Genomic DNA, 16,182 nt, shown 5'->3' with positions numbered 1-16,182 from the left:
AAGGAGACTCAAACTAGCATGAGTGTCTTCAGAAAGAGACATATCATCCCAACGTGAATGCAAAGCATAATGAAAATGCAAAAAATATGGAGTATTCAATCCCTAGCTAAAACATGACTTTAAAACTCACTTCATGAACATGAATGCATATTAAAATATGAGAATGACTGTAACACATGAATTGAATGGATGATAACGCTCAATTATACCTATCAAAGTGATATAGATGATCATTAGAAGTATATTTTACCAAGGAAAGAGTCGGGGTTGAACCCACAGGGAATAGGTTGAAACAAGTTCTATGAGCTATCACGATTCAGTTGTAGTTACTACTTCCCAAAAATAAACTTGCATAAAGTAAAAGTGGAGGTTTTGGTTTTAATTTAGAACAAGTAAAAATGCAAAGACAAGTAAATAAGATTAAAGTTGTAAAATTATAAAGACTAGACTAGGATTGTGTTCCCCATGACTTGTAAGTTAATAGGCTAATTAAATTCATGGTATCATTCAATGTATTGCATCCAAAATATAGTGAGTTAGGTAACATCTAATTCACCTCCCCGTCCTTCTTAGATGTATCTCATTCATCTCCTCCCGGATTCAGAATGTATATTATACTAACCCTCGCCCTGGATCTCAGAGTACTATCTTCTCCTAGTCTTAAGTAACGTAGATAGAGTTTATCCCTTCTTCCGAAGCCAGACTCACCGAATTTCTGTTATGAAGTATTTTCCTTATCACTACCTCCCTCCCAGGAAATCAATGAATACAGACAAGTTATTAATGTGTGGACTCACTAAGAAAGACTTTTTAAAGAAGAAATTACAATACATGCAAAAACAAATCACGAATATCAATCCTACTTTTGGCTATTGTAGTTAAGTCGTCATGGTTCCCACAACCCTAGTTGTGGGTTTAAAATTTCATAATTTTGATGGATAAGTCAATAAAAAATGAATTAAACATGTATTATAAGTCTTATAAATAAAAATGAATCAAACTCACAATTGTATAAGAAGATTTAGATTCAAATCACAAAACTAGAACTCATAGAATTCGAGTTGTCTGTTCTTTTTCCCAAACCTGTCCAATTTCGTGTGGTGGATGAAAAATCCTTAAAAAATGGATTTTAGGTAATGTAATGTATCCTATTAACAGTAGGAAAAATGTGTAAACAACATAGAAAAAGTTTCCCTAAAAATATTACACAAGAAGGTATTTATAGAAACCTAAAACTAATCCTAAACGAACTAGGAAACCAACTTGGTTTTGGATTTGGATTGCTCTGGACGGGAGCCACCATGGCCAGTGGTGGGAACCATGGCTCGTGGTGGCATTCCTTGGTGATTTCCTTGGCATTTTATGGCTGTACATCCCACCATGGAACCCACCACGGCCAGTGGTGAGGACCATGGCTCGTGGTGAGGCCCTTGGTGGTTGCCTTGGCCATATTGGTCCTTGCTTTGGATCTTGGTGATTGACTTGTACTATCCACTTCTTGCATTTGAATTTTTATGGCTAGAAACACCACCAAGGTGACCACCCTGGCTAGTGGTGAGGACCACAGCTCGTGGTGAGACTTCCTTGGTGTGAGCCTTAGCCAATTTCTTGGCAGCTTACTAGAGAGCCTTCTTCACGGATTAGAGGTGCTTTTCATGGCCAGTACTTCCTACCACGGCCCTTGGTGTCTGTATTGGTGGGAATACTTTGTATAAAATGTTGATTTAATCTCCCAACACCCATTCCAAGGTCTTTCAAGTCCCTGTGAAGTTTGTTCTTTGAATTCTCCTTTCAAGTTGTACAAAACCTTGCCAAATTCAAGTGTTTTAACACCTCTTGTGAAATTTTGTTTTCCTTTTGACATCACCACAACAACAAGCTACCAACATCCTTCAAGATCAATCAAAGTTTCACCTGAACCATGCCAAATACCATCAACCCAAGTGTGCTTCTATTCTTTTGAAAACTATCTAAAAACACATATCAAACTAACAAAATGTGCTCAAGAACTTACAATAATCCTCGTTTTGAGCTTCATAAATGTCATATTTTGGCGACACATAAATGGAGTGGATCATGAAGGAACTTAACACCTAAACTAGGAACGGAAGCAAAGAGATGAGGATATCGTGACATCATATCAACTTTGGCTTCCCATGTAGCACCCTCAACCTCTTGGTTCCTCTATAACACCTTAACTAAAGCTCTTTCCTTATTTCTCAACTTTCTAACTTGTCGGTATAGGATCTCAACCAAAACCTCCTCATATGATAAATTCTCATTCATACCAATTCTATCCAAAGGCACAATAGAGCTAAGATCACCAACAAACTTCCTAAAAAAGGACACACGGAACATCGGATGCACCGATGCCAACTCAGAAGGCAAATCCAACTCATATGCTACCTTGCCAATCCACCTCAAAATCTGATATGGGCCTACATAGAGGGGACTATGCTTCCTTTTATTACAAAAATACATTACACTTTTTATGGGTGAAATTTTTTAGTACACCTATTCATCAACCTCAAGTTAAAGATCTCTTCTCCTCACATTGGAATAGGATTTGTATCGCCTCTAGGCAGTGTTTAATCTTTCTCAAGTCAATCTAACTTTCTCCATAGCCTCATGCACCAAATCGGGTCCTATATAGGAAACTTCACCAATTTCAAACCAATCGATAGGAGATCTACACCTCCTACCAAATAAGGCCTCAAAAAGAGCCATCTGAATGTTGGAATGGTAACTATTATTATAAAAAAAACTCTATCAATGGAAAGCGATCATCTCAATTACCTTTAAAATCTATGACATAGGTTCTGAACACGTTCTCTAAGGTTTGAATGGTACGGTTGGCTTAACCATCCATTTGAGAGTGAAAAGTTGTATTAAGCTTAACTTGAGTACCAAGACCCTTTTGGAAAGATCTCCAAAACTGAGGTGTAAACTAGGTACCTCGATCGGAAATAATAGACAATAGAACACCATGAATCTTAACCAACTCTAAGATATACAATATATCATATTCCTCAGTTGAATAATAAGTCTTAACGAGAAGAAAATGAGTTGACTTAGCCATTTGATCAATAGCCACCCAAATCGAATCATGTTGCCTATGGATGGATACAAGGCAAACGTGTACATAAATTATCTGTCACGACCCAACCCCGTAGGCCGCGACTGGTGCCCGAGTTGGGCACCCAAACATACCCTAATCCCAAATTAGCCTTTTTTAATCGAATAAACATATGTAGTGATTAGAAGAAATTATTAAATATATCATAAAAGTAGATATAGGCACGAGGGTTGATAGACCGTCACAAAATACACAAAACCCAAACCATATATACAAAACCCACAACATAACTCTGTCTACAGACCTCTACAGATGATAGCATAGTCATATGACAGGACAGGGCCCCGTCGTACCCCTGACCAACATATTCAAATATACAGAGATAAAGTCAGTACCAAAATACAAGCTCCGAACAAGGGAGCACTATCAATAACACACCAGATGTCCTAAACCAGCGGATCAGCAAATCAAACTTTGGTACCTGCGGGCATGTAACGCAGCCCCCGAAGAAAGGGGGTCAGTACGAAAAATGTACCGAATATGTAAAACATGAACTGTAATAAGTAAAACCATAATCTGAATAGTAGGTGCAGAAAACGAAATAAATGTTCAAAATTTCAAAATGCTTATCATAATCACAAATTATATATGCAAAGACATATGCCATATCCGGCCCCATGTCATGGGACTCGGTGAACAAAACGTGGTCGCCCTCCTGTCATTGGCGCCACAGCACATCATAACACCAGAGTAGGGAATATCTCTGTAACAGATCATATCATATCAGATGGCCATATCAAATCATATCAAATCATATCAAATCATATGTGTACATGGCACAACATAACTCCGTGGCATAACATACACCACAACCCATGTACATGTCATACCTGCCCCCTCACGTCGGGGCACGGCGAAAAATGCAGAGAAGTACGCTTGATAACATATCCTGGCCCAGGCTCAGTGAAGGAATGGTTACAGTATGCACGAGTAGAGTAGTGAGAAACTAAATGCAATTTAAAATATAAAAACATTTATAGAGACTCAATAGCGTAATCCTGATGACAAGTCATATAAAAGAAACTGAGCTATAATCATAGTGTACTTCTTTCCTATGTCACGATGGTCTATGTCAAAACAGTCTTTCAGAAATCATTTTCCATATTTCGAAACATAATATGGGGATCAATTGAATAATTGAAATAACTATCATTTAAAAATCCAGATAATAGTTATTTCAAGTAACCTTCGATTGTCATTATGAATTATACTAAAGCATGAATTATATCAAAAGATGAATTATACCAAAATAGGATGGTTGGAATCAAACTCATGTATCAAAATATAAAGATATAATTTTTAGGAATTTACGAACATTAGCCATCCTAGTGTCTCTAAGAATAGGAGTTTCTTTGGAATTTATACCTTCGTCCGTTTGTTTCATATAAATCATGCCAAAAGAAAGAAGGTTAGCTTTACATACCTTTAGTGTTTATCCACACACAACATGTATATGCTGCCTCATACCTATATTAATAGGTTAAGCGTTATGGTTAATATATGGAAAGGCATAAAACGTTTTTATCGTTAGTAGATTATTTCAAACAAAAACAAAAAAAACTGGACAGCACCTTCCCTTAACTTCATCACCCTTTTTCGAGTATATAAAAGTAAAACTGGGTTTTAGAGTCTAAATGAAAGTTTTATCTCTATCAAATAGCTTTCCAAAACATCTTTAATCAACCAAAACGGAGCTTTACACAAGGAGTTATGCTAAATTTACTAACAGCAGTCCCATCCAAAAACGGGTTTGCAAAACACAAAATTCTGGGAAGCAACTCCCTTATATTGCTCACTTTTTTTTCCACTTTCAAATTAGTCATAAAATCCCCAAGCAACATCAATAATCACACCTTCAAATTTCATGTCAAGACAAGCCAAGACGATATTCAAAAATACTCCAAATCTGTCCATTTTAATACCAACACTAATCATGGGATTTTCTTGCTTCCAAGTCCATTTAATACAAGTTAATATCTTTATTATAACCTTAATTATCATTAATATTCCAATCTCAAGAAGAACAATAACAACCTATCAAAATAGCCCTTAACTAACAACATAAAGATGTTCAAAAACCTCATGAACACCTACCACAAGCCAAGCAAAACACCTATAATTTTTACACCTTATTTCATACTATTTTTCAACAATTTTCGTGACCTATTGCAGCAGCCCCTCAACATAAACATCACTCATTTAAATTCAAGAAAGCCATGTTAATATCACCACAAGTCCTACCATAGCCCACAAATGAATTTCAACCTCAACTTTAACCATTTAATCCCTTCATTCTCATCCCAAAATCCATAACAATAACAATCAAATACTAAGCAAAATTAATTCATTATTTTCCACACCAAAACATCCCCAAACATCTCCTACCATGCCTCAACATCAACACCTATAATTTCATACATTCATCAACTCACACAAGCTTCAATTACCTTCAAGATGAGGGAAGAACGAAAAAAGAGACGAAATCTTACCTTAGGCTTTTATGAAACAATTTGCTTGAAAATTTGAGGGCTTGGTCAAAAATGTTTTTTTTTGCTTCTCTAATGGATCCATCCTTGCTTCCATAACCTTGAATAATCACCACACTTAATCCCTCAATTTCTCCCTCACTCTCAAGCTTGTCCGCCTCTCTATCTCGTTACTTCTCTCTATTCTTTCTTTCTCAAAAGTTTAGGAAATTTGGAGAAGATGAGGAATTCTCTCTCTTTCTTGAACATTCTGGAGTTGGGACACGTTTTTGGCTGCTATTTTGGTCAAAATGAAGACCATGTGTGCTGCCCAAGGTGACTAGATGTCCCCTACTAAAGCATGGGCCAATTAGAATTGGCCATGTGGCAGTGGGGATCACTTTTCATCCCACTATTTAATTTAATTCATCTCAATTAATCTCAAATTTCCACTTAATAATTCAACCATGGTTAATTAATCCCTAATCTCAATTAATATTTCTATATCAGTAGAAATTTGAAAACCGGTCGAGCCATTTTTAAAATTCGGAATTAAAATTCGCAGCCAGCACCTTTGTTCAGTAAAACTGTCATATCTCTTGATACCGATATCGAATAAATTACCACAACCTATGGTTGGAAAGATAATCCAATTATCTACAACTTTTATTTTATAAGGTTTCCCAAATTCCTGAGCCATGATGGCGTTATGGTCTCCCCAAGTCAGATTGCCCAAAAACATAACTTAAAAACATCTTTTTGGAGGGCTCACACTTGGATTTGGCTCAAGATTCCTCCTCGAGTTGTGTTTAACTTCACATACATTATCCATATAAATTATCATATGTCCTTTTTATAAAAATCTATTAAGTGGGCTCCACCTCAGCTCACGGTTAAGCCATCTATAGCCATAGTAAAACAATATTTTTTTCGGGGTGTAACATACTTCCCCCCTTTGGAACATTCGTCCTCGAATGTTAAATTGATTTTGAGTTCCAAATATTTTTCTCAAGTGTTCTTATAGTTAATTATGCCCTTCACATACCTCCTCCATTTGTCTATTCGCTTTAGTTCATTATAACGTATTCCAAGTTCTACGAGTAAAAATGAAATTTCACAGGGTGTAACATTTTTGTACTCCAATATACTTGCTTTATTCTGCTGTGACAGTCCGTATTCTGAAGTCATCCGCATCATGTGTCACTTTCTGACTTTCTCTTGAAGGTCTTTGACTATCATTTGCTTTTACTTCTTGATCTCGATCTTTGGGTTGGCTATCAATTGGCGCTAGGATTTCCTCATATTATGACCTTACCGTCATCCAGTAACCAGTAAACCACTTGTTCTGATTGTCTTGGGTAAATCATTTCATAATTTTCTTTACCTTAATTTGCAATACTTTAGGCATATTATCTTGATTCGTTTCTCTATTTGTGACTCAAACTTTTCCATTGCCCCTTTACTCAAATTTGCTCTTAGCTCTCTTGCCACGCATCCTATTGCAATCTTCACACGAATATGTGTAGGTGCGTAAATCAGCCCACAATTATCTTAACGTTGCCATACTAGTCTGTATGCAGACCTTATATTTTCTCTTACCTCTTTCAGTTGATATCAGGGCTCAACTATGGCTTTTGCCCTCAATACTAATTATATCTCTTTAGTTGTGCCTCAAACCATCTTATACTTTTCTTTGATGTATCTAAAATATTGCAATCACATTATTGCTACTGAATTCTTATTCTTTTTATTTCTGGAAAAAAAATTGGGCAGAGTTTCCTCTGTATTTCATACTATCCCAAAATCTACACGCATAAAATACCAACAATGCCTCACAGGGCCAACATATATATATTCATATCATATCATATCTCAGCCACACAGGGCGCCCAATATCAACAACAGTATGAAAATGATGGACTTACCTCGTATGTCCAACTCGAACTGCATCCGTTACACTTTCCTATCTACTTTTCCTATCAACTTTTAACTTTACATATCAATCATGTTACAATATTCTTACCTTATCCAGCATGCCTCCTTCGCACCATTACTTACCTGTATACTGTGTAGCTTCCAATATCATCAGTCACTTTCTTTTATCGATGCCATTTTTCAACTGATATTAAAGGTTAGAAAAAGAATTGCATGCCCTATTGTTGGGCTCTATCGCACGATCTTAGATATGAAAGAAATGAAACATCCTAAATGTCCTGTAGCCTCCTGTTTATAGATGTGGTGCACAACACACCGATAAACAAAACTCTACTAGACACGGTCTATAGACATTCCGAGGACCAAACCGCTCTGATACCACTTTTGTCACGACCCAACCCCGTAGGCCGCGACTGGTGCCCGAGTTGGGCACCCAAACATACCCTAATCCCAAATTAGCCTTTTTTAATCGAATAAACATATGTAGTGATTAGAAGAAATTATTAAATATATCATAAAAGTAGATATAGGCACGAGGGTTGATAGACCGTCACAAAATACACAAAACCCAAACCATATATACAAAACCCACAACATAACTCTGTCTACAGACCTCTACAGATGATAGCATAGTCATATGACAGGACAGGGCCTCGTCGTACCCCTGACCAACATATTCAAATATACAGAGATAAAGTCAGTACCAAAATACAAGCTCCGAACAAGGGAGCACTATCAATAACACAGCAGATGTCCTAAACCAGCGGATCAGCAAATCAAACTTTGGTACCTGCGGGCATGTAACGCAGCCCCCGAAGAAAGGGGGTCAGTACGAAAAATGTACCGAATATGTAAAACATGAACTGTAATAAGTAAAACCATAATCTGAATAGTAGGTGCAGAAAATGAAATAAATGTTCAAAATTTCAAAATGCTTATCATAATCACAAATCATATATGCAAAGACATATGCCATATCCGGCCCCATGTCATGGGACTCGGTGAACAAAACGTGGTCGCCCTCCTGTCATTGGCGCCACAGCACATCATAACACCAGAGTAGGGAATATCTCCGTAACAGATCATATCATATCAGATGGCCATATCAAATCATATCAAATCATATCAAATCATATGTGTACATGGCACAGCATAACTCCGTGGCATAACATACACCACAACCCATGTACATGTCATACCTGCCCCCTCACGTCGGGGCACAGCGAAAAATGCAGAGAAGTACGCTTGATAACATATCCTGGCCCAGGCTCAGTGAAGGAATGGTTACAGTATGCACGAGTAGAGTAGTGAGAAACTAAATGCAATTTAAAATATAAAAACATTTATAGAGACTCAATAGCGTAATCCTGATGACAAGTCATATAAAAGAAACTGAGCTATAATCATAGTGTACTTCTTTCCTATGTCACGATGGTCTATGTCAAAACAGTCTTTCAGAAATCATTTTCCATATTTCAAAACATAATATGGGGATCAATTGAATAATTGAAATAACTATCATTTAAAAATCCAGATAATAGTTATTTCAAGTAACCTTCGATTGTCATTATGAATTATACTAAAGCATGAATTATATCAAAAGATGAATTATACCAAAATAGGATGGTTGGAATCAAACTCATGTATCAAAATATAAAGATATAATTTTTAGGAATTTACGAACATTAGCCATCCTAGTGTCTCTAAGAATAGGAGTTTCTTTGGAATTTATACCTTCGTCCGTTTGTTTCATATAAATCATGCCAAAAGAAAGAAGGTTAGCTTTACATACCTTTAGTGTTTATCCACACACAACATGTATATGCTGCCTCATACCTATATTAATAGGTTAAGCGTTATGGTTAATATATGGAAAGGCATAAAACGTTTTTATCGTTAGTAGATTATTTCAAACAAAAACAAAAAAAACTGGACAGCACCTTCCCTTAACTTCATCACCCTTTTTCGAGTATATAAAAGTAAAACTGGGTTTTAGAGTCTAAATAAAAGTTTTATCTCTATCAAATAGCTTTTCAAAACATCTTTAATCAACCAAAACGGAGCTTTACACAAGGAGTTATGCTAAATTTACTAACAGCAGTCCCATCCAAAAACGGGTTTGCAAAACACAAAATTCTGGGCAGCAACTCCCTTATATTGCTCACTTTTTTTCCACTTTCAAATTAGTCATAAAATCCCCAAGCAACATCAATAATCACACCTTCAAATTTCATGTCAAGACAAGCCAAGACGATATTCAAAAATACTCCAAATCTGTCCATTTTAATACCAACACTAATCATGGGATTTTCTTGCTTCCAAGTCCATTTAATACAAGTTAATATCTTCATTATAACCTTAATTATCATTAATATTCCAATCTCAACAAGAAAAATAACAACCTATCAAAATAGCCCTTAACTAACAACATAAAGATGTTCAAAAACCTCATGAACACCTACCACAAGCCAAGCAAAACACCTATAATTTTTACACCTTATTTCATACTATTTTTCAACAATTTTCGTGACCTATTGCAGCAGCCCCTCAACATAAACATCACTCATTTAAATTCAAGAAAGCCATGTTAATATCACCACAAGTCCTACCATAGCCCACAAATGAATTTCAACCTCAACTTTAACCATTTAATCCCTTCATTCTCATCCCAAAATCCATAACAATAACAATCAAATACTAAGCAAAATTAATTCATTATTTTCCACACCAAAACATCCCCAAACGTCTCCTACCATGCCTCAACATCAACACCCATAATTTCATACATTCATCAACTCACACAAGCTTCAATTACCTTCAAGATGAGGGAAGAACGAAAAAAGAGACGAAATCTTACCTTAGGCTTTTATGAAACAATTTGCTTGAAAATTTGAGGGCTTGGTCAAAAATGTTTTTTTTGCTTCTCTAATGGATCCATCCTTGCTTCCATAACCTTGAATAATCACCACACTTAATCCCTCAATTTCTCCCTCACTCTCAAGCTTGTCCGCCTCTCTATCTCGTTACTTCTCTCTATTCTTTCTTTCTCAAAAGTTTAGGAAATTTGGAGAAGATGAGGAATTCTCTCTCTTTCTTGAACATTCTGGAGTTGGGACACGTTTTTGGCTGCTATTTTGGTCAAAATAAAGACCATGTGTGCTGCCCAAGGTGACTAGATGTCCCCTACTAAAGCATGGGCCAATTAGAATTGGCCATGTGGCAGTGGGGATCACTTTTCATCCCACTATTTAATTTAATTCATCTCAATTAATCTCAAATTTCCACTTAATAATTCAACCATGGTTAATTAATCCCTAATCTCAATTAATATTTCTATATCAGTAGAAATTTGAAAACCGGTCGAGCCATTTTTAAAATTCGGAATTAAAATTCGCAGCCAGCACCTTTGTTCAGTAAAACTGTCATATCTCTTGATACCGATATCGAATAAATTACCACAACCTATGGTTGGAAAGATAATCCAATTATCTACAACTTTTATTTTATAAGGTTTCCCAAATTTCTGAGCCATAATGGCGTTATGGTCTCCCCAAGTCAGATTGCCCAAAAACATAACTTAAAAACATCTTTTTGGAGGGCTCACACTTGGATTTGGCTCAAGATTCCTCCTTGAGTTGTGTTTAACTTCACATACATTATCCATATAAATTATCATATGTCCTTTTTATAAAAATCTATTAAGTGGGCTCCATCTCAGCTCACGGTTAAGCCATCTATAGCCATAGTAAAACAATATTTTTTTCGGGGTGTAACATTATCACTTATTAGTGTGAGAAACATATTTTTCTCTTTTATAAAAGAAATTTAAAAAAATAAAAAGAGTTGGGGAGTGTCGGGGTGGGGGTGGGCGGATGGGTAAAGTTGGGTGAGAAAAATATTTTTAAATTTTTATTTTTTAAAAATAATTAGTTTTATAAAATAATTTCTTTTTTTTATAATAATACTTTGATCTTTATTTTTTAACTAATATTAAAAGTTTATCTTATTTTGTTAAGGTGAAATATTTTATTCATATGCAATATCGTGTGACAAAGTTTTTTCAAATAAAAGAGGGAGTGTATTACACACCACTGTAATGTTTTACAAATTAATAAGTGATAGTTTAAATATGAAACTCACACCTTCAATAGTTTAGATATGAAACTCAAAAAAAAATATTAGATATATTTTCAACACTTATTTCTTATATTTTTTGTTGACGGTTGGAATGTACTTTAAAAGAAGTAAATTGTTTTTTCAATGGGATATTACTAAAGAATTAGCATGCTTAATCCAAAGCTTTCTCGTACAAATCGACTCAAATGTTAATTTATATTCTACTTTATAAAAATATATATTATAATATACTAATAAAATAATGTATGACAACACTATCAAAAGTGTTCAAGTTGGAATGAGTACAAGATTAGAGTTGTAAAGATTTAATTTATTCTATTTTCGTTTATATTTAATTTGAAATGAAGAAAAAATGTGTAACTTTTTATTAATCAAAAGTGCTTCTTTTAAAAATATTTTTTTTACTTCAAAACTCTGTAATATAATTTAAAGGTTTTGAATTTGAATTATGAGAATAAAATTATTTTTAATATAAAGTATTTTATTCTTAAGGCAAAATTCTTGACACGAATTTAAATTAGTCAACATTTCTTTCTTCACATTTTATTTTGGCATTTACAATATGAATTTTTCATAGGGTCTATAGGCTGATTTAAGTTTTTCATCAGAAGAATTAGCAGTGCAACTCACTGTTTAGAAGTTTTCTAAAACAGATAAAGAAACCTTTTGATTTTATGAAGATCACAATTCATAAATTAGCTAAATGTACTTATATCAAGCAAGTGGACAGATGTGTTATCTGTTGCTTTTAATGTAGGTAACAAAATGGCTAATTATTGAGATTAAATCTACTACCAAGGCCAGCTAGGACTAGAGGCCAACCCCGTGGCAGAAGAAGGGGAGCAGCACCAACTCGTGATCCAGTTATAGCTCCTTAGAGTGTGTAGAAGTACCAGGACACCCCTATTCCTCATCAGCCGGAGGGGCCACTGCCACTACCAGCAGTTGAGCCTCCAGCCGCACCTGCTATGACCCTGGCATTACAGGTAATCATTGCTCAGCTCCTAACAACTATTGGGGTTATATCATAGGCCCCAGCTCCCGCGGCGGACATGCAAGAACCACGGGATCCGCCGCCCTGCCAACACCTGAGGTTTAGCCACCTCCACCAGCTGTTGTACCTCCGTCCGCAGTTTCGGAGGGTGTGATGTCATTAAAGGAGTAGAAGATGTTGGGTTTTTTTTAAAGACCGTTACCCCCAACATTTTCTGGAGCCATTGGTGAGGATATCATGGAGTTTCTGACTACATTCTAGGAGCAGCTCCACTGATTGGGTCTCCTAGAGTCTAGGGGCACCGACTTCACCTCTCACTAGTTCCGTGGGCCAGCCAGACAGTAGTGGTGTTCTTACTTCTAGACCAGGCCAGCTGAGTCACAAATATTAACATTGTCTTAGTTCTCAGAGGCTTTCTTGGCTAGGTAAATCCCAGGAATGGTAGGGATCGACTTCAGAATTAGTTTACTCGGTTAGAGAAGGGTCAGATGACTGTTGTCGAGTACGATGACAGATTCCACCAGCTATTCCGGCATGATACTATGATTCTACCCACTGAGGAGGAGTACGTATGATGTTTTATGCGGGATACTCTTTTTTGGATGTGGTGGATCATGCCCGCACCATAGATATGTTTTATCGCCAGGCTCAATGGGGCAGCGATATGAGACCCGGGCATCAGGTTAGCTACAATAGATCCCATTCTAGGGGCCATGATAGTTATAATAGGCTAGCGGTTCTAGCATGATATGTACCAGTAAGGTCAATCCAGCCCGTTGGTTCAGGCCACCCTGCCAACAATTGAGGATAGTCAGTCGTATTCGAGGGGTTCGAGTCTGCTTCCTTCTTATCACAGACAAGTTATCACAGGCCACTTAGCTTTAAGTTGTTTTGATTGTGGCTCACTGGAGCACTGGTCTAGAGAGTGCCCCAGTCGGGCTAAACCATTAGCAGCAGTACCACTTCGTGGTATTGCATGTACAAACCATCCCTGCGAAAGAGTGTAGCAAATGAGATTGTAGAAAACCAATAAGATACAAAACTGCACGAAATGATATAACATAAAGAGCATTCCTAATGACATTTTGTAGCCTCCCGAAGATAAGTTACGGGCGTTTCCGCATCCGTCTGCAGGACTCTACTAGACATTAGCTTTGTACAAGTGAGATCAACGAACCTGAGGCTCTGATACCAATGTGGCACGACCTGATTTCTCAAGTCATGATGACACCTACTATAACCCGCTAGTAGGTAAGTCAACCCGTAAATCCAGAATGACAAGTATTGGGTTTGAGGGCAGAAACTAACCATGATTGGAAAATTTTAACCAACACAGAATAAAAAAGTGGAAGCAAAACCAAAACATGATATATACAACTAAAAATCTCTCTCAGAACTTGGAAATCACAAGTACAGAGCTACTCTAAAATAAAAGATGAGTACAAATCCCAAAGTGGACCAAAAATATATACAACACCTGGCTAGTCTCAAAAAGGTAAAAGATGGGTCATCCATACTGAAGGAGACAAAAATAATCCAAAAACGTCAAGCGCTAATCCTAGTCTTCGAAGTTGACTGCAATAGGCTCGATCTATCCACAATGGTTGCTTGTGCTCAGCCCTACATCACGAAAATAGATGCAGAGTGTAGTATGAGTACCAAGATAATAGGTAGCCAGTAGGCATCATAGTCCAACTGAGCAGAAAAAGTAAAAACAATATGAAAAAGGGGAATAAGCTTAAATAGGAATCAAAATATGCATCGAAGGCGAAAAGGGTACTATCTAAGTGAACTACAACTAACTACACCTAACTGGGCCCCAGAAGTCCAGCCGAGACACTCGTGCGCAAGTTAAATAAAACTTGGATGAACCTCCATAAGCCCATCTAGTACACAGAATGGCTATAACTACCAAGGCTAGGAACCAAGAATCTATGATGCCAAGAACCAAAAAACCATGTCGTATTTGAACTAAGAGTCTCCAAGAGTCGATGGACCAGGAGTGCTTAATGGATCTAGGCCAGACAAGGACCCAAATGCTCGCCCGAATATTCAATGTGGTCGAGGTCGGGGCTGGGTACCCGGATGTTCGCCACAATATTCATCGATACTGTCAAGACTGGGCTGGGTACTCGGATGCTCACCATAATACATTAGTACGATCGAGGCCAGGGCTGGGTACCAGTATGCTCGCCATACTAGTAAGTCGGCAAAGGCCGGGGCTAGGTACCCGGATACTCCCCGATGGAAATTTAGAATAGAGGTCGGGAATGGATTATCAGATGCTCAAAGATAATTTATCCCATGTTGCTGAATATTCTCTTTTCCAACTTGACGTTAATAACTCCAAGAATTTCCTTCCTAATGAATCAATTGATATGCCACCAAAGCTTTAACTGGAGCCAAACTGAATAGTCACAAAGTTTAGTATCACCGATGTATCTCAAAAGTCGCAATCATATCTAGGTATGGATAATCGTAATTTATAAAAGGAAGATTACTGCTTAGCTACGGCCAAATTGCCATGCACTAGCATGCTACACCATTCTATAAGGATCTAAGCCTGCCGGAGCGATGTTGGGGCATCTAAAGCAAGTTTACAACCTACACTAAGGCCAACATACTCCGCAATATTAACAACACAACCATACCACTCCTCTCACAATACTAACCATGAACCGACAGGGTCACATGCTTCTAATTACCCAAAAAATCCAAGAAAAGCCTAAAACATGATTTCTAACTCCTAAGATATAAAAACAAGCTACCCAACCCAAATTCCAACAATCACAACATGCTTTCACACATTCTACTTCAATCTAGAGAACGCAAAGCCATAGCCTACCAGTAGACTGAACACACACACTTCAAATAACTGTGCTAGAGCTTTTCCCTTTTGAACGACCTCGAAATGCAATCACACTGTCAAAAATAGAATCACAATATTATTATGGTCGTTTAAACACTAATTTTATAATTTTCAGAGACAGATCAATTTTGGGGTCCAAATGGGAATTGTGGGACTCATATTTGAAATTTCGGAATTGACCCCAAATTTTAGTCCAAAACAACACCCCAAGCCTAACAATCAAATTGAAATTCAGTCTGGGTGGGAAAACAACACTAGGCGATCATGCAACAAAATTCTCCTATTTCGAGCTAAAAAGGTGAATATGCAGTATCTTTGATCAGTAATTTCTCAAAAACAAAACCCTTACAACCCAAACCAAACATACCAAGATTTTTCTTGCGAAAACCCCACAACTTAGCCTTCAAAATCACTAAAAAAGAGCTAAAATAGCCAAGATATAATCTTCAAAAATTGAACACAATTTCAATCCAATAATGACGAAAAACAGTAGCTAGTTTCGTAAATTTACCTCAAACGAAAACTTCCCTCAAGATTCCGAGCTCATCAACGGATTCTCCACAAAATTCTTTTAAATTCAAACCTTTAAATTGCCAAATTTCAGCATGAAACAAAGGAGAATTCGAGGCTTAAAATTAAGAAATAG

General features: G+C 36.8%; 2 long non-coding RNA genes across 2 annotated transcripts; both read right to left on the bottom strand.

Annotated features, from left to right (window-relative positions):
* Positions 1–3,297: 3,297 nt before the first annotated feature.
* On the bottom strand, positions 3,298–6,380 carry LOC129895731 (uncharacterized). The gene is made up of 3 exons (XR_008767840.1): positions 5,626–6,380; positions 4,560–4,603; positions 3,298–3,557 (listed from the first exon to the last, which is right to left on the bottom strand). It is a non-coding gene; the product is annotated as an uncharacterized LOC129895731 (long non-coding RNA).
* A 1,620-nt stretch (positions 6,381–8,000) lies between these two features.
* LOC129895848 (uncharacterized) lies at positions 8,001–10,654 on the bottom strand. The gene is made up of 3 exons (XR_008767866.1): positions 10,394–10,654; positions 9,329–9,372; positions 8,001–8,326 (listed from the first exon to the last, which is right to left on the bottom strand). It is a non-coding gene; the product is annotated as an uncharacterized LOC129895848 (long non-coding RNA).
* Positions 10,655–16,182: the final 5,528 nt, after the last annotated feature.

The sequence above is a fragment of the Solanum dulcamara genome, chromosome 7 (assembly GCF_947179165.1).
Source record: "Solanum dulcamara chromosome 7, daSolDulc1.2, whole genome shotgun sequence".
Taxonomy (NCBI): domain Eukaryota; kingdom Viridiplantae; phylum Streptophyta; class Magnoliopsida; order Solanales; family Solanaceae; genus Solanum; species Solanum dulcamara.
This window is presented reverse-complemented; position numbering and strand designations above follow the sequence as displayed.